General features: G+C 47.9%; 1 protein-coding gene across 5 annotated transcripts in view; it reads left to right on the forward strand.

Moving 5' to 3' along the window:
• The window catches only part of GGACT (gamma-glutamylamine cyclotransferase), a 34,430-nt gene that overhangs the window by 8,385 nt on the left and 7,342 nt on the right, over nt 1-18,703 (forward strand). The window contains exon 1 of one of the 5 annotated variants that reach the window (XM_010986055.3): nt 4,733-4,848. The exons of the other annotated variants lie outside the window; for them this stretch is intronic. The gene's annotated coding sequence lies outside the window, so the exon portion shown is untranslated. Of the gene's footprint in view, nt 1-4,732; nt 4,849-18,703 lie in introns of those variants that run through there. 5 annotated transcript variants of the gene reach the window in all.

The raw sequence follows: 18,703 nt of genomic DNA on the forward strand, positions 1-18,703 counted from the left end.
ATTTGGAGGAAGGGATAGTAGAAATGGCTTGGGGCCTTACGTCCAGGGTTTAGGACTGCAGACTAACACACGCGCTGCCCCCTGGTGGCAGCGTACTGAACAGTGCAGTTCAGAGGGGAGGAATTCTGCAGAGTCCATTGTGCAGAATTGTGGAGGGAGCTAGGAGATGGTTTCTCTTTCCAGCTCTTCTCGTAATTACTCTCTGTCATCATGATGTTAGGCAAATAATTTAGTTCAATGAAAGTCCAGATTTCACTCTCTCCTACTCTAAAGTGTAATTTCTAAAGTTTCTCCCTGCTTTAACATCTTACTCTCCAGTGGAAACAGCAGATGTTACAGAGAAAGATGTCAAGTTCCACTTTTCCCTTTAGCTGCTGAATCCTAGCAAATCCTAGATGTTTATTCAGGAAAGCGGGCTCTAGAGTAAAAGAGCGACTCCTGAAGCTTAGTAAGGGTTTGGCTCTGGGCAGCAAACTGCGTAAATCTCTCTAGCACAGTTCGTAATTCATCAGTGCGACAATCCTGCGTTACTATGAAGGCCTGCAAGTTACATCATTTTAAAAATAATCTCCTTATTCTTAATACAGGTCTTAAAAAAACATAAAATTTACCATCTTAACCATTTTAAGTGTACGTTTCAGTCATGTTAAGTGTATTCATGCTGTACAACAGACCTCCAGAACTGTCTCATTTTCCCAAACCGAAACTCTGCCCCCATCAAACAGCAGCTCCGCACCCCCTCCTCCCACAGCCCTTGGCCACTATCCTTCTCCCTTCCGTCCTGTGTGTCTTTTTGTGATGGGCTTATTTCACTGAGCGTGATGTCCCCAAGGCTCATCCATGTTGTAGCCTGTGACAGGATTTCTTCCCCTTTTCAGGCTGAATATTGTATGTATGTATGTATGTATGTCGATGGACACTTGGGTTGCTTCCCCTCTTAGCCATTATAATAATATAACTACAATTATTTTATAATTATATATTGTATATTAACGCAGAGAGAGTTTATACAGTTGTTTTCTGTGCATAAAAGGATAAACTTCATTATGAAGCACACCATTCAACCATGCTGGGTAATTAGGAATGGCTTTTCGTATGGATAAGTTAAAAAGGAGCTAACATTTACTGGCCACAAGTTATGCACCAGATACTACAGATCTGTGATACATCCTGTTGTTTAGTTCTTATAATAATTCTGTGATTTACCTTACTTATTAAAGTCACCGTGCCAGCATTCTGATATGCACGATCTCGTGTAGTCCTCATATATCAGCCCTTGAGGCAGGCATTAGCCCGTTTTTTAGGTGATGTACCTGAGGTTTATTTTAAAGCCTGGAGGTGGCTGAGGGTCAAGAATGCTTCCAGAGATTCATTCGAGGGCTTCAGTTACCCCCCAAAGCAGGATGGTAGCCAGTAAATATTAAAAATGGGAGTGGCAGAAGCTGTGGTTGCCCCCAAACATCCATTCTCTCCCTCTTGAGTTACTGGTCCCTTTGTTGCCAGGAAGCAAGTGAGAGCTACTCAGCAGTAACTCCGTTTTAAAGCATGTTTCCAAGCTGTGAAATATTGGGGCTGCCGCATTTTCAGTCTCACAGGGGCTCCTCTGCCTAGACTGTCCGGGTGAGCTGCGCAGACGCACGTGTTCAGACGGTCAGGCAGGCTGGACCAGCTCCTCCGTCCTGATGCATCCCTCTTGCAGGTTTACTCATGATGTCCGAAGAATTGTCTCTTTCCTTCTTGGAATCTACCCCCCTCCCTTTTTTGTTTTGAGGTCTGACCTGACAAGTTACTGCAAAGAATGATGTCTTCACAGGTCTTGGATTTTTAATTTCAGGCATGTCATCGGCAAGCCAGTCTAAACAGGACTAACTGAATTTGGGGAAGACACGTACACAGGCAGCCATCACTCATGAACTAGGATGTCTAGAGAAAAAGTATCTCAGGTTTATTTCACTCCAGTCTTTTTCCTGCATCATGTTCAAAATTAAAAACAAATATAAAAAGCATCCTTTAAACCTGTGTTTCAGTGCAGCTGCCTGGGTGCTTGTGGAAGGTGTGAGCTGGGCCTCTGGGCTTCCCTCCTCCACGAAGGCCTGGCTGCCACCGCCGTGGGGCACACCCAGCTCGAAGCACACAGAGCCCTGTGCTGTGTTATGCTGGTGACACCAGGTGTTGAAAGTAAAAAATGTGATTCATTCCACATTCTTAAAATGGTTATTCTTGTTGCTTAATATTTATACTTAAGCCGACCTTGAATCATCAGAGAGTAAGCACATAATGCTCTTAGGAAATGTGTATTCAGCAGTATTGTTTAGGGAACAGTCTCTTAGTTACATTAAAATGATGGGGAAATTTAACAGGCTAATATGTACTAAACTTGGAAAGGGCCACCTTTACTTACCCTAAGTTTTGTTGGTATTATCTTTATTTTTATGTGTTTTGCTTTCCTTTTGTATAACTTGGACATGAAGCATTTTTCTTAAAAAAGGTGCAGGTTTGAACACATGTTAAATATTTAATATTTGGAAAATTTGCTTTTCTGGTTAATTAAACTTTCCATGGAGATGAAGGTTAAGTGAAAATCTTTTCTGAGAGGTCTTGTGAAGATGAATTAGTGTGCCTTCCCTCCTCTTACAGTATACAGAGCAGGATGAATCTTTTTAATCCAAAAGTTAGTCATTCTTTAGTAGCATCAATATAAAACTTAAAGATCTTATTCAGAAAAGGCAAGATAAGGTAACAAGATAAGTGTCTGTCAACAGATGAATAAACAGATGAAGAAAATGTGTGTACGTATACATACATAAAACATTTCATTATATGCATGGGACTACATATGTATGCACGCACACACGCACATATATATATAAATATTATTCAGCCGTAAAAGTGAAGGCAGTCTTGCCATTTGCAACAATGTGGGTGAATCTGGAGGACATTATAAGGAAGATAAGCCAGACACAGAAAGACAAATACTGTATAATATCACTTATATGTGGAATCTAAAAAAGCCAAACTCATAGAAGCAGAGAGTGGAATGGTGGTTACCAGGGGTTGTGGGGGCGGGGGGTGGGAGGTGCTGGTCAAAGGGTGCGGAGTTTTGGTTGTGAGTAAGTTCTGGGGATCTGACGTACAGCTTGGTGACTGTACTGTATTCTTAAAATTTGTGAAGAGAGTAGATGTTAAGCGTTCTCACCACACACACACATGAATAAAGCGTAGCTACGTGAGGTGATGGATGTGTTAATTAGCTTGATTGTGTAGTCACTTCACAGTGTGCCCGTATATATAATCATCACGTTGTACAGCTTGAACGTATACAATTTTTGTTTGTCAGTTAAACCTCAGTAAAGCTCCGGGGGGAACTGAGAGACCCTTCCCTAAATGAAAGGCTCGAGGGAATTCAGTGGTTTCCCCAAAGGGTAATCATCAGAATCACCTTTTGAAAATGTTGTATTTTATTACTAATACATGTTCCTGTCCTGACTCCAGACTTACATCTCCCTGGGAGGTGGGCTGGGGCTCGGGAATAGAAAAGTTGAAACCTCAGCCGGGTTTGGGAGGCCCCAGCCGCAGGATCCAGTCCACCCCACAGCCCAGGACGACAGTGCTCCACCCTGCTGGCCCCAGGCCCCCGTTCATCCTCGCTTTGCCGGCCAGGCTCTGGCTCCCGCTGGCCAGTGGGTCCCCCCCAGAGACTCACCCATCCGCCGTCTGGGTGCCCTGGCTCCCGCCAGGAATGCCACGCCCACCCCCTTCTCTCCAGGTTGACCCCCCCATCAGTTCAGGGGCCACATCTCGCACAGCCATTCAGCTCAGGCACATTCACTCGCTCACTCAACACATCGTATTCTAATAGCGTGTTTTATCTACCTTTTAAAAGTTTTTTTTTTAATTTTAGAGTTTTTTATTGAGGTGAAGTTCACATAAAACATTTTTAAAATGGAGAGTTCAGTGATACTTAGCACTTACTTAATGTTGTGCCGCCGCCACCTCCGTCGTCCTCCAGAGCGTCACTCCCTGAGGAGAGCCCTGTGCACGGCAAGCAGCCAGTCCGCGATCTGCACCCCCTCAGCCCCTGGCGGCCGCCAGCCCGCTTCCCGTGTCTGTGGGCTTGCCTGTCCGGGGCGCTTCGTGTCAGTGGAATCAAAGACACCGTGACCTCAGGTGTCTGGCTTCTTTCACTTAGGGCTTTTCCAGGTTTGCCGCACAGGCCGTGTTACCGCCAGCTGTATCATGGTAGTTCGCAGGGGCTGCCGCGCAGAGTCCCACAGACAGGGGCCTTAGACAGCAGAGGTTTATTTTTTTCACAGTTCTGGAAGCTGGAAGCTTAGAGCAAGGTGCGAGCAGGTTTGGTGTCTCCTGAGGTCTCTCTTGTGTCCTCACGTGGCCCTTACTCTGTGTCCCTGGTGTCTCTGTCATGCCCCAATTTCTTGCAAGGACACCAGTCAGATCGGTGTAAGTCTCGCCCTAAAGAGTCATTCTAATTGAATGGCTTCTTTAAACACCGCGTCTCCAAACACAGTCACCTTCTGAGGTGCTGGGGGCTAGGGCTTCACCGTGTGAACTGGGGGTGGGGGTGGGGACACAGTTCAGCCCATAACAATCAGTATATCTTGTTCAGAGCTCCATTTTCACACCATGTTCCACTGTAGAGTTCTCTGAGCACATGCCCCACCTTCTCCTAGACTTTGAGCCTGAGGGCGTAGGTCGCGTGGGACCTCCCAGCGTCCAGAAGCACCAGGCGGAGGCTGAGCGCCTGGCCCTGGTCCAGCCTGAGCGCCTGCAGCTGAGTGTCCACTTCCCGGGCCAGCGTGCTCTTCGTGGTCTGGCTGCAGCGAGTGCACGGTACGTGTGGGTCTACGGTGGCCTTGTGGTCCCTGGAGAGCCCCTGTTTCTGCTGGAGGAGCCAGCTTTCAACCAAATACTGACTTGGAAGCTGCTTGGTTGTCATTTATTTATTTGTGATCAAAATAGAGAAAATTGGCTCATTGAGAATTCCCAGGACCAGGTGAACGAATGTGTTCACTTTCTCCGCACGTGCTCCGTTATGGGGAACAACTTAAAACGTGTCCCTGCCCTTCGGGAACTTAGGGAGGGAACACCTGGCACGTAGGACAGAGCGTGACCAGCGCCCCATGATGCGGAGAATCAGAGAGGCTTTGGGACGGGCAGCACCGGGGCTGCGATTTTAAGGACGGCTTGGATTTGGGCGGGAAGGTATGAATGTGGTGTCCAGGAGCAGGCTGGGGGAGGCTGGGGGAGCAGCGGGCCGAGTCGGTGAGGCTCGGACTGCAGTCACAGGGTGGGAGTGTGGCCAGGCTCCTGGAGTCCAAGCAGCTGGCCAGCTGAGCGTGGCTGGGAGCCCTGAAGGCTTTCAAGCTCGGCCTCAGTTTGGCTTAGGGGTGAGGGTGGTGGGTGGGGGATCCTGGAAGAGAGGCCTGATTGGGATTCCGTCTGGAGGCAGGTATGGGCAGGGGCCCCAGAAGGAGCGTGGCCCTCGTGTGACCTTGGGATCTGCTGCTGCTGAGAGAGCTGGAAGCAGAACTGGCTTGGAGAGGAAGGCAGGGAGTCCAGCTGGAGCGAGGACACATCTGGGGAGGCTGTCAGGTGGCTCCCCAGCCTGGGCGCGAATGGAGAGGGTGCCCGAGGCCGTCGGGCTGCAGTAGCTCAGCGCCACGAGGGGGTTCAGGCAGCAGGAGTCCGTCCCTCACAGCTTTGGAGGCTGCAAGTCCAAGATCAAGGCGTGGCTTCTCCCTTGGCTTGTAGACTGGTTGGTGATGTGGCCCCAGTTGCGCTAAAATGTGCTCTCATTTGCTCCTGGGTGGGCTGTGAAGTGAGGAGATGGTTATTTAAAGAGAATTTCCTATTTAGTTGATAAAAAAAAAATCCAGATAATATATTAATGTTAATATATAATTAATTGTATAATTAACATTTGTATTAATTTATTAATAAATTAATAATTTCAGCACCTTGACTTGTTTGCTGCAAATATGAAGCAGTAAAAATGAAGTAACTAGAAGAAAAAAAACATTTGGATGCAAGTCAGCATCCAAATGTCCTCTTGTGAGGACACAGTCATATTGAATTACCCTGGTGACCTCATTTTAACTTAATCACCTCTTTAAAGACCCAAAGTCAGTCACATCCTGAGTGACTGGAGGCTGGGAGTTCCACCTCAGGAATCTGGGGGGACAAGGCCAGCCTGTAATCAGTGTAAACATAAGCTTTATCCAAGTAAGATCATGTCAACCTTGCTTACAACTCAAGATGAATAACCCTTTGACTTTGCCCTGTTTTCCGGTGTGTCCCGGGCCGGGGCAGGGACTGGGAGCACTTGAACTCCAGGGTCAGACCAGCTGGTGCTGCTGCTTACTAGCTGTGTGACTTTGGGCAAGTCCAGCACTTACTACCTGCACTCTCTGTCTCGGTGTCCTCACAGGTAGAAGGGAAGGAAAGGAGCCTGCTTCAAAGGTTGTTGTGAAGATTAGATCAGGCACGATGTGAAGTGCTTACAAGTATACCTGGCTCCTAGTCACGATGTGAAGTGCTTACAAGTATACCTGGCTCCTAGTCAGTGCTGTGATGCAGGTGCTGGTCGTGATTACTGGTCCCACCTGGTTTGGGGAAGATGGTGTTTGTGCAAGAAAATACTGCTTTTCTGTGCAAAACTAAAGTGTATGTTTGAGAATGGAAATCACGATGTCGCCCTCACCGAGCTTAGCTGTGCAGAGTGCCTGCAGTATTTGCCGTCAGATGTCTGATCCTGGAGGACACGGTGGGGGGTGGGGTGGGCAGGGGCTTGTCGTCCTTTTATGGAAAAATAAAACTCCACTTTGCTTCTGGCAATTCGACCTTGTGGCCGAGCCTGGGAGGTGGGTGGGATGGGAGCTTGCTCCCGGTGAGGCTGAGGGAGGTCAGCCAGGGCTGCCCCGAACCCATCCTTTTGAATCTCACGGATGCACGAGGCCTGGAAGAAGCTGCCGGCAGTAAGGTTCTGTTTCCACTGTCTTCTCAGGGAAGGGAGACTAGAGAGTGAGCTTTTGAGCAGAATTAATAATTTTTTATTTGTTGTTTATGTCATTCAGAATAACGCTGCTATCTATGGACCAAATGTTTGTGTCCCCCCAAGATTCATATGTTGCAATCCTGACCTCCAGTGTGATGGTATTGGGGTGTTGGGCTTTTGGGGGTGATTAGGTCATGAGGTCGGAGCCTTCACTGTGGGACCAGTGCCCTGATAAGAGACCCCAGAGAGCGCCCTCACCCCTTCCTCAGGGTGAGGACCCAGCGAGAAGATGCCGTCTGTGAACCAGAAGGTGGTGCCCCCACCCCCGAACACTGAATCTGTTCAGCCTCCAGACCTGTGAGAAAAGCACGTTTGTGGTTTGTAAGTCGCCCAGTTCATGGTGACATTGTTATAACAGCCCGAAGGGACGAGGGCAAAGCCCGGTCTGCTGGGCGCTGGTGCAAGGACAGCCGGGTGCCCCACCTGGTGCTGGCCAGGTAGGGGTGCCCGCCCTCCCCTGTCAAGTACTGTTGTGCGATTGGACAGAGAGGGAAACTGAGGCTCAGAGATTCACTCATTTGCCAGCATCACTGCCCAGGCCTGTCTGATCCGCAGCCGGTTCTTGCCGCCCTGGGGCCTCGGGCCAAGGGGAAGAGCATCCTCGGGCTGCGCCGGAGCCAAGTTCTTCTAAGTAAGGGAGTGTTTCTGCCCAGGTTTGCTTTGCTTCTGAAGATAGGATAAGAGGGCCGCTTGGGATGTTTGGCCTGCAGTGTGGAAGTTTCAAAAGCACATCGTTTGAGTGTTCATATCACCAGAGAGGAGAGGCCTCGTGTCTCAGAAGAGCCCTCGGTGGCAAGACAAGCTCTCAAATGGGTCAGAAATGGGAATAATGAGGAAAAGGTGGGTCTCACCTCTTAATGACAGAAATAAGCAGCTCACCAGGGCACTTCTAACTAACTGGAAATTTTGCTTATATGAGAAAATGAAAACCAATAAAACAGAGTCTAGGGAAGTTGAGATAATCAGTGGTGAGTTCAGGGAGGTTTAGATAACTAATGGTGAATTAATAAGAGAAATATAACTTGAAATACTGGAACCAAGAGGTTAAAATGTTCCAGGAATATTAATGTTTAATGAGACATAGCCAAGAGCTCACCTGTGAGTGCAGAGCCAAAGGTCAGGGAGGAAGGAGGGGAGCGTTTCTTGGGACTGGGCCGATGAGACAGTGCGTGACTGATGGGGTCTGGGGGGCTCGTGCTTGTGATGAAATGACCCCCACGGTCCTGGGCCCTGGATGAGGCAGGGGAGGAGTGCAGCCTGGGCTGTGGGAGCCATTCCAGATCTTGGAGGCTCTTCCATGTTATACATCAGTCTCGCTGGATCACACGTGTCCTGGTTCTTTAGAAAAGAACTGCATTTTGCTGTAGGACACTGTCCCGGGATCACACTTAAACACACGCGGGAGACTTGGGTAAGAGTCTAGGAAAACAGAGATTGATTATGTGAAGAAATGGAAATGTCTATAACAAAACAGCAGCAAAACCCAGGCAAACCAGGGGGATCTGACAGGCCTGGGTGATGGTGGCCAAGAGCTTGATGTGAGTCCTGAACTGGGAGGGTCCTTAGGGGAGAAGAGTGAGACAGGCAAACCAGCCTTGTGGGCCTGAGGCCAAAGCAGGTGCTCAGTGTCCTGGTGAAATCTTCACAAGGGCCTGGCCCAGGACAGGATTTCTCCCAGCCAGTAACAGGTGTGATGCCACACAATGAATCCTGGTGGGGCTGGAACTTGACTCCACGCAATTCCAGTTGTCTCTGGAAATGGACTTGAGTGAAGCGCCCCTGGGTAGAAGCTAAAACAGAGCATAGACTTCTCAGCCATCTGCACTCAGGTTGGAGCAGAGGGGAATGGATGAGTCACTTTGGTGAAAATAAGGCCTAAGATTTATGGAGTACTAATGTATTGCAAGAAGCATGTAAAATCATGGTGGCTAAAAGGACTTTGTACAAATGCTGAAGTTTAATAGACTTTCAAAAAAAATTGGCTTTATTGATTTGCATGTGATAAAGTTCACGTTTATTTAAAGTCCAGTGAATTTTAACAAATGTATATACTTGTGTGATCACCACCACAATCAGATGCAGAACATTTTCATCACCCCAAAGCTCCTGGTGCCCCTTCGTAGTCAGATTTCTCCCCTGAGCCCAGCCCTGAGCAGCCACTGCTCTGTCCTCTGTCCTCTGTCACTAGGATTTGCTTTCTCCAGAATGTCAGTGGAATCACATGGCGTGTAGTCTTTTGTGTCCGGCTTCTTTCACTCAGATTTATCCATATTATTGTATGGATACTGTTATTTCCATAGACCTCAGTCTGTTTGTGGATTCTCAAGTTGATGGACATTTGGGTTGTCTCCACTATTGGCCGTTGTGAATAGAACTGCTATAAAACATTCCTGTACAGGTCTTTGTGTGGATATACGAAATCCTTTATGGTGGGTGTATTCCCAAGAGTGAGACTACTAGGTTGTGTGGTAAATATATGTTTAACTTTTAAGATTGTTTCCCAAACTTGCTGCACCGTTTTGCGTTCCCAGAAGCAATACATAAGAGTTTCAGTTACCCTACATTGCTGTCAACACTTGATGTTAGTAGTGTTTTCAATTTTACCCATTCCACTGGGTGTATGATGGTATCTCGTTGTGGTTTTTATTTTCAAGTCCTTAATGACTAATGACGTTGAGCATTGTTTCAAGTGCTTACTTGAATTTTATATACTTTGGTGAAGTGTCTGCTCACATCTTTTGCCCCTTTTATTTGGGTTGTTTTGCTTCTTCCTGAGCTTTAAGAGTTCTTTGTGTATTCTGGATACAAGTCATTTATATCAGATATGTAGTCTATGTTTTGCAGATAAATTCTCCCAGTGTGTGTGTGTGCCTTTTCCTATAATCAGTGGGTGCCTTTTGAGAGCAGACATTTTTGATTTTGATAAAGTCCAGCTTTTCCATGTTTTCTCTTTATTGTTTGTACTTTTTGTTTCCTAATAAGATTTCGTTTTAGAACTTTAGCTCTTGCAGTTGGATACATTTTGAATTAAGTATATTTATATGGAGTGAGGTAAGAGTGGTAGTTCATTTTTTTGTGTGTATGGATATCCTATTGTTCAGCACCATTTGTTTCAAAGACTATCCATTCTCCTTGAATTACCTTGGCACTTTTATCAGAAACAGTTGTCCATACAAGTATGGGTCTACATCTGGACTCTAATCTGTTCCACTGATTTTTTTTAACCAGTTATTTTTATTGAGAGATAAATCACATACCATAAAAATCACCATATCAAAGTGTACAGTTCATTGGTTTCTAGTATATTCACAAGGTTGTGCAACCACCACCACTAATTCTACCAGCATTCTCATCACCCCAAAAAGAATATTCCATTGATTTTTTTCCAGCTTTGTTGAGATATAATTGACATATAACATTGTGTGTAAGTTTAAGGTACAGTGTGTTGATCTGATATATATTGCAGTACGATTGCCATCATAATGTCAGCTAATGCTGTTATCATGTCACTTAATTACATTTATTTTTTGTGGTGACAACATTGAAGATCTACTCTGTCAACAGCTTTCAAGTATATAATATGGTATTGTTAACTATATTCACAGTGCTGTGTGTTCCATCCCCAGAACTTCTTCACCTTCTAATTGGATGTTTATACCCTTTGACCAACATCTCCCCATCACCCCCAGCCCCCGGCCCCTGGTAACCACCATTCTACTCTCTTTATACAAGTTTGACTTTTTAAAGTTCCACATGTAAGTGAGATCATACAGTATTTGTCTTTCTCTGTCTGACTTGTTTCACTCAGCATAATGCCCTCAAGTTCTGTCCATATTGCTGCAAACAGCCGGATTTCCTTCTTTCTCATGGTTGAATAATAGTCCGTGTGTGTGTACACTTAGGTTTCTTCTACATCTTGGCTGTTGGGAATAATGCTGCAATGAACATGGGAGCACAGGTGTCCTGTTTTCACTATCCTGTTTCACTTCCTTTGCTTACGTACCCAGAAGTGGAATTGCTGTATCGTATGATAGTTCTATTTTCAATTTTTTGAGGGACCTCCATGTTGTTTCCCGGAGTGGCTGAACCAATGTACATTGCTTCCCACTAGCAGTGTGCAAGGGTGCCCTTTTCTCCACATCCTCATCAGTGCTTGTTACCTCTTGTCTCGATGATGGCCATTCTAGCAGGTGTAAGGTGGTATCTCACTGTAGTTTTCATTTGCATCTCCCCGATGACTAGTGATGTTGAGTACCTTTTCATGTACCTGTTGGCCATCTGTCTGTCTTTGGGAAAATGTCTATTCAATTGCTCTGCCCATTTAAAAATCAGATTGTTTGTTTTTTTGTTATTTTGGATATTAACCCCTTATCAGATACATGGTTTGCAGATATTTCCTCCCATTCTGTTGGTTGCCTTTTCATTCTGTTGATCGTTTCCTTTGCTGTACAGAAGCTTTTTAGTTTGATGTTGGTCCCGTTTACTGATTTTTGCTTTTGTTGTTGTGCTTTTGGTGTCACAACTAAAAAGTTGTTGCCAGGACTAGCGTCAGGGAGTTTTTTCCCGTGTTTTCTTTTAGAAGTTTTACAGTTTCAGGTCTTATGTTTAAGTCTTTAATCCACTTCAGGTTGCTCTCTGTGAGTAGTATAAGGGCCCAATTTTATTTTCCTGCCTGTGATTATCCAGTTTTCCCAACACCATTTATTGAAGAGATGATTCTTTCCTGATTGTGTATTCTTGGCTCCATATCAAATATTACTTGGTAGAAAGTGTGTGGATTTTGGATTAAGCCTTGACTTTAAATCCAGGCCATTCCATTTAATGGCTATGCTGTTCTGGTTAAATAAATCTTCTGAGCCTCAGTCTCCATATGTGAAATGGGACAATAACACTTGTTGCTGGAGGATTGGAGGGAACACATCAGTTCCCGGAGAACCACTGACATCCCCTGTACAAAAAATTTTCTTCCTTTCTCCCAGGGCAGTAGGTGAAATGGACAAACTGCACTCCAGCCAGTTCCCACTGGGCTGTGTCTTCCTAGAAGATCTGGGCGGGGCTGGATTGCAGGGGCACCTCTCCTTTTTCGTGGAGGAGAGAAGAGGTCGGCTTGCAGCTTGGCGGAGAGTGGGCAGGAGGACAGGGCCCCTCAGGTGCAGGGAGGAAGGGGACAGGCTCCCCAGAGGACCCGGGGTCAGGAGACCGCTCCTTTCCACTTGGGTGTGAGCTCCTGGGAAGGAGGTGTAGCCCGAGCTGTGTGGGACTTGCCCTGTCCCTGGGGCAGGGACCACTGCCCTGGAGAACTGTCTTTATTCCAAGATGGGACAGCAGGAGGGGAGAGAAAAATTCCTTAACTCAAAAATAATTGAAATCATTGTTGTATTAAAACAGGGGCACGTTTACATGGCTTTGGATGGATCAGCTCCCCTGCTGTCTCTGCACCAGGTCCACTGGGCAGCAGAGCCCGGGGCCTGGTTCTTGGAGGCCCGCTCAGAGGATGAGCAAAGTGCACTGTTTTTAGGGGCTTCAACTAGAACCTTAGTTACCTTTAAATGGTTTGTAAAGCATGGCCTTCTCGGGGGTATCTCCTGAGATACCAGGGGAATCTAGTACCACAGCCCAGGCCAGGGAAGAAGATGCGGCTGGGCCCACTGACCCGCGGCTGGGCCCACAACAGATGGGGACGGACAGGAGACAGCCCTGATTTCTTGTCCTTGCTGTTCACATGTACGACATGTTGTTTTGTTTGTTTTTATATAAGAACGTCATTTTGGGAAAGGGAAGTGACAGAGTTCCTATGGGGCAAAAAATACGTTGTTACCCCCCTAACACGCTCAGGCTGTTCGTTAGGAAAACGGCTGAAGCAGTGCAGGGGAGCCTCCCCGAGTCCTCCTCTTTATTAGGACGGAAGGAACATTGTAAAGTTAAATAAGAAAACAAACGTCACGTGATGAAAAGCAGACCTGTAGTTCTGTTGTTTTTGAAACCAGTTTTGGAAAAGTGAGGAAACCGCACGGAGCAGCATCTCTTCTGTGATCGCACAAAGCGGTAACAAGGGATTTTTGCATTTAACAGGATTTTGCTCTCCCAGGAGTGGACTGCATCTTGTCTTCTAAGTGATTTTCAAAAGCCAAGTGTAGACCAGATTGTGCTTTTTAGTAACATTTAGGGCTCTGGGATCTGCCCCCAAACACTTGAGGCCAAGATGTGGTGAACCCGGGGGAAGGCTGGCTTCGGCCCCTGGGCCCCCTGGCTCCTCGCAGCCGGTCCCAACAGTCAGTGGGGCTCAAGTGGGTTTTTGTTTGCCCTTCTGGGGGGTTGGGTGTAGTGTTTAAGAGGGCTGGATCCACTTAGTTCAGTGCATCCAGTTCCTTCAAAGCCCCAGTCACTCCGACAAAACATTTTCTAGGAATTTGGGACTCGAGTCATGTGGCCGCTGGGGGTGAGCAATGACCAGCCATGTATGTGGACGCACAGGAACGGGGAGTGAAGGGCCCCACTTCACGTCAAGTATTTACAAGCATGTTCGGTCACACGCCCTTCATTTCCTGCCTGCTCCCTCCCTCCTTTCTTGTAATTCAGTTTTAACTTCTCTCTCAGCTGTTTTAATTGAATTTTACTTGGGCTAATTAGAAAAGCATGAAAGGATCTGAATGCTTTGGGGACAGTTAATTAATCAAAAAACCCATCAGGCTTAATTTTGAGTTCAGTGCTTTTATTTTTTAAAGGCTTCTTTTTTAAAAAAATTGTTTAAAATGGAGTTCTGTGTTTGCAGCGTGTTGGGAGTGATTCGGGCGCACTAAGGGAGGCGTTACCTTTTCTAGGTTTGCATTTTTCCCGCCTACCCCACTGCCTCCAGGTAGCCAACATCTTTTTAGAGGATTTAACCGGTTTTTAATAATATTCTTAGCAAAAAAACAATCCTGAAGGTGAATCTGTTATTGCTACCAAAAAAACTGAGTCCTGAATTCCAGAGCCCCCTGGGAGTGGAGCTGGGATTGTTCCTGATTTGCTGTGGCTGGCAGTGCAGGCCGACAGTGCCGACCGGCCATGGGGCCACCTATGCCGTGGTTTCTGAGTGGTGCTGGGGTTCCCTTTGTAGTGGAGGTGGTCTTCTGGGCCTTTGAGGTCTGAGGTCCTGCAGCTGTATTTGGCGGTCATCTTCCAGAGTCTTCTCGCCACTAATTTCGTCCCGTGGTTTTGGCCCCTGCCTGGGTGCTGGGCCCCGAGGTAGCTGAGCTCAGGATGCCTGCATCTCCTATGACCTGCCGTGGCCTCGCGCCCTTGGCTGGGGCGAGGCCGGGCCCTCTGAGGTCTGCAGAGGCTTGGCTTTGACCTTTGATCCCTCAGCCCTCTGTCCAGTGCTCTGTCTGGGAGACTTGTTCCTCCAAAGCAATGAAATATTACGTTACATGCAGGGGGTCTGGGCCCAGGCCTATCCAGGGGCCTCACCTGCATTTGTGACTATTTTATTTTCTCACTCTTGGGTAGGCTTGATTTCTAGACGGTTACCTAGGAGTTGTTTAAATGGGTACATTTCTCTTCTTTCTAGGACAGTTTGTTAGCAAGCACCTAGTTAAGGAAGGCTCTGGGTGAGTCTATAATTGTGCTCCTGTAGTGCTTCTAACTTTAAGTTGCATTCCTAAACTCCCATTTCTTACCTAAGAAAGCAAAACAGTCAAATAACCATTTTAAGTTAAACATTTAAGCCTTAAAATGTTTCTGAAGGACAAGACCTTTTAAACAGTCCATGATGGGTAGTCATTCTCTTTCCCTCCACTGCTTTCTGCCTGAGTTGTCACCAAGAGAGACAAAAGATCTTTTGGGGGCTACCAGGTAGGGTGGGAGCTGTCTGCCTTAAACCAGACCTGCTGCCCTTTCCAGGCCCTACAGAGAGGTGGGGGTGAGGAGCAGACACAGATTCCTGGCTCTTTCCAGGCAGAATAAACATGTTTTGAGCAACTGCCAGCAAGTGAGTTAAAAGCTGCTCCTCTAGCAGGCTTGCAAAAAAATATTCTAAAAGGCAAATCATTTGCTACGTTTCCTGGTAGCCAACCGTTGGACGTCTCTGCTTGATCAGCAGTCAGTGCACACAGGCCGTGGGTGGGTAGTGACAGCTAGTGAGTCTTAATCCCAGGCCCTGTCCCTCAGAGGTCACACCTGGGGCTGCTCTGCCTTCCTCTGCCTCCCTCCCAGGGGCCCAGGTAACAGTTACGGAGAAGTCTGTCCGGTTTCACTGGGCACTGAGTTCCAGAAAACGATCGAGTTTAAGAGAGGGAGGCCACCACAAATTTGTGTTAGAAACAGTTTGGAAATACTTGGATGCATGTGGAAATTCGAGATAAGAGATGAGAAGTTTTTGCTGCTGATTAGGGACTGAAAGTATGCTGAACTCAGATAAAATATAAACTGGTGATAAAAACTACAGACCGGGTGGCCTACAAACTGCCTTCTTTCCATGATCTCATTTAATCTTTTTTTTTTAGATCAACTTTCTTTGATGTGTAATTTACACACAAGGAAACTCACATCGCGTGCCCTGCAGGGCACCCTCCCCTCCTGGTCGTTGTCTTCAGTGTGTGTGGCTGGCCTGTACGGGGAAGTACCCAAGGAAGGAAGGACAGGGTAGAGTTTCTTGCTTGTTGACGTTTCTTAGAACACCACTGCCTTCTTCCTGCTGTTCAGAGCAGCCTCTCCTGGCTGACCCAGGCGGGGACGCAGTACTGTCTAGTTCTCATTCTTGAGCCTTGCTGAATCCCACCTGTCTTGAGTCCACCGGGATCTGTGCTGCTGGGGCTGCCTGGGTATCCATGCTGGCGAGTGTGCATTAGCGTCCCCTGAGACATTTACACGTGCCCAAATAAAATTGTGAACAGTTCCAGGAAGGGGGCCACTTCTAAGTGCTGATTGCTCAGGCAGGCTGCACCAGTGTGTGCTCCATGCCCAGTAAACGCCTGTGGACGCTTTAAGGATGAGGATGGAAATGGAAGCTGGTGTGTGGCCTTCCCAGGCCACGGCTGCCTGAGGCCCTCCGGTGGCTGGAAGCGGTTCCTGTTCTGAGTCCCGGGCAGAAGGCAATGAGAGAGCATCCTCCTCCCGGAGCTGGGCAGAGCCTCTGCAGGCAGCGAGGTTTGAGGGCCGTCTGTGTCCATCACTTCACCTCTGTCTGTTTTCCCATCTGTAACATGGAGAGAAGTGGGGAGCGGGGAGATCTTGTGTCATTCTGAGTGTGAGTTGAGAACATAAGTGAACCATACAGCATGGGTTGCACACAGTAAAAATGCCCTCGGTTGTGGCCGCAGCAGTACTCCTGTCCCCTTTGAGCCACAGGTGGGCTGGCAGGGGGAGCCCGGCTTTCTGAAGCCACGCCCACAGGGCAAGTGGGTTTTGTGCTGAGGGCCCTGGGCGCCTTCTCTGGGGGTCAGAGTGCGGGTGGGACCAGACTGCGTGCTCTCTCTGCTACACCTACTGCACCAGGGCCCCCAGCAGCCCTGGATCTGGGGCCAGGCCTGCAGTTCCCTGTCCTGCCTCTTCCCACGGAGCCCTTTCCCCACGGCCTCGGGGCTTTTCCAGCTCCTAACAGGCCGCAGACTGCGCCTGCGGGGTGGGGATCGCGTCTCCCTTGTGGTCACTATATGTTTTAAAGATGGCAACACGCTGGCCTTTAAAGCGGCATGGCATTAAAAGTTGTTTTCTTTTTTAGAACTTTCCAGTGCGGGCAAAGCATAAAACCCCCAGATGGTCACCAGGGCAGGGCTCAGAGACCCCGCCTGTCGTCAGAACGTGACGGGCCTGTCTGTTTTCACGGACCCTCGAAGGTTGAGTCTGGGGTCCGTTGCAAGCGTGGACCCCAGCTTTTCAATTTCAGAGGCGCCAAGTCACCCGAGCTGCTTGTTTTATGTCAGAAAGGTGTTTTGTCATAAATGTTTCCCCGGGAGCTAGGGGGCGGCCGGGCAGGAAGCCCTGGTCACTGCTGTAAAGAAACAGCCCAGGGAGGGAAGTATCAAAGCGGCGGCAGGCGCCCGGCCGGCCGGGAGAGTCTGACCCTGCGGCCCCGCGCTCGCGGGCCGAGCTCCAGTTCAAAGTTCGGGCATTGTGTTTTTTCACCTGTTTCCTCCAGTCTTAGAAACTTGTGAAGAATTAATGTGTTACTTTACCGGCCGCTCGGGCGGCTCCCAGGGGAAAATCATGCCCCGGGAGGGGGAGGGATGCGAGGGGCAGCCGTGCGCTCGCCCGTGCGCTTCGCGCTCACCGTGGGCCACGTAAGGACGACGGAGCCGGCGGCTTCGCCGAGACCGGTCCTCGGCCGTGCTGGGGGCTGGTCACAGGCTTGGAGGGAGTGGATCTGACACAGGCTGTTGCCCTTTGGAAGCTAAGTATCCAGCAGCCGGGGAGGGGTGGGGCCGCCGCAGCTCGTGGTCCCGCCAGTGGGCGGGGCAGAGCCTGATTTGTGTCACTCCACCTGCCCGCGCTAACCCAGCCTCCACTTGACAGCCAGCAGAAAGCCTTGCTAATGGCCAAATGATTATCACTTAGAGGAAAACAGAACAATCTGTGTGTCATCTGTCTAACATTTCCTTGTATCATTAAATTTTAATACAGAATGACCTGTGGAGACACCTGTTTTTAAAGGTGGTTTTCATGTTATAAGCTGGTATCCATTTAAATCCGTTTGCAGATGAGTTTAAGAAGAGTTACATATTAGCCCTTTCCTGTTTGGTTCACCTGGCATGTGTGTGTGTTTCTAAATATGGTCCCGGCGTATGCAGTAGTTCTAATTTGTAAACTAACATGTTAAACTCTTAAATTACATCCTGCTTTTACACTCTTGCCACCAGGTGGCTAAGAAGAAATATTAAGCAGAGAAAACCGAATAGTTATGGGAAGGACTCATAATTACTTTCAATTTCTGCCTCAGCGGTGAAATATGAAACTAGAGACGGATAGGCTGCGTTTCAGTAAAATGCTGAGTCAGTCACAGAGGCGTCTCAAGCAGTGCCAGGCCAGATGGACATTTCCATGAGTGTTTTTGTTTTCTTAATATTAAATATTGACAGTGTTAAACTGACCAAATTTTGCTTAAGTAAAACTTTTTGAGACTCTCTGTGAGCCTGTTCCACCTCTGCGCTGACCCCTGGGTGTCCACATTATTCCTGACCAGTTGGGTTTGGGACAAGGATCTGGCTTTTGGGCTTTCAGATTCCCAAAGGGAGGGTGACTGATTCCTGACCACAGCGGGGCCTCCCAGTCAGTTCTTTATACATCAGCACAGTTGTCTGCAGAGACACTGCTTGAGTTCATTTAGAATCAGCTCTAAAATTCATCAAACTGAATTTAATATCTTGTGTGTCTCTTTCATTTTCTTTATATTAATGGTGAGATACTATAGGGAAATCCATGCATGGGGGATGGTGGCATAGCAGGGTGGAAAGGCTTCTAGACTCGCTTCACGGACAGACTCCATCTAGTAGAGTTAGGACAGCACCGTGTGGCAGAAACCGTACCCCCCACCCCCAAGTTGCTGCGGCATCTTGAGCCGGCAGCCCGTGTCCCGTGAATACAGAACTCCACAAGTTTCCTTGCTGATGCTTCTTGTGGCCGCTCACTTTCCGGGTGCTCCACTTTGCCCTTCAG

This window comes from Camelus dromedarius, chromosome 13 (assembly GCF_036321535.1).
Source record: "Camelus dromedarius isolate mCamDro1 chromosome 13, mCamDro1.pat, whole genome shotgun sequence".
In the NCBI taxonomy this organism is placed as follows: Eukaryota; Metazoa; Chordata; class Mammalia; order Artiodactyla; family Camelidae; genus Camelus; species Camelus dromedarius.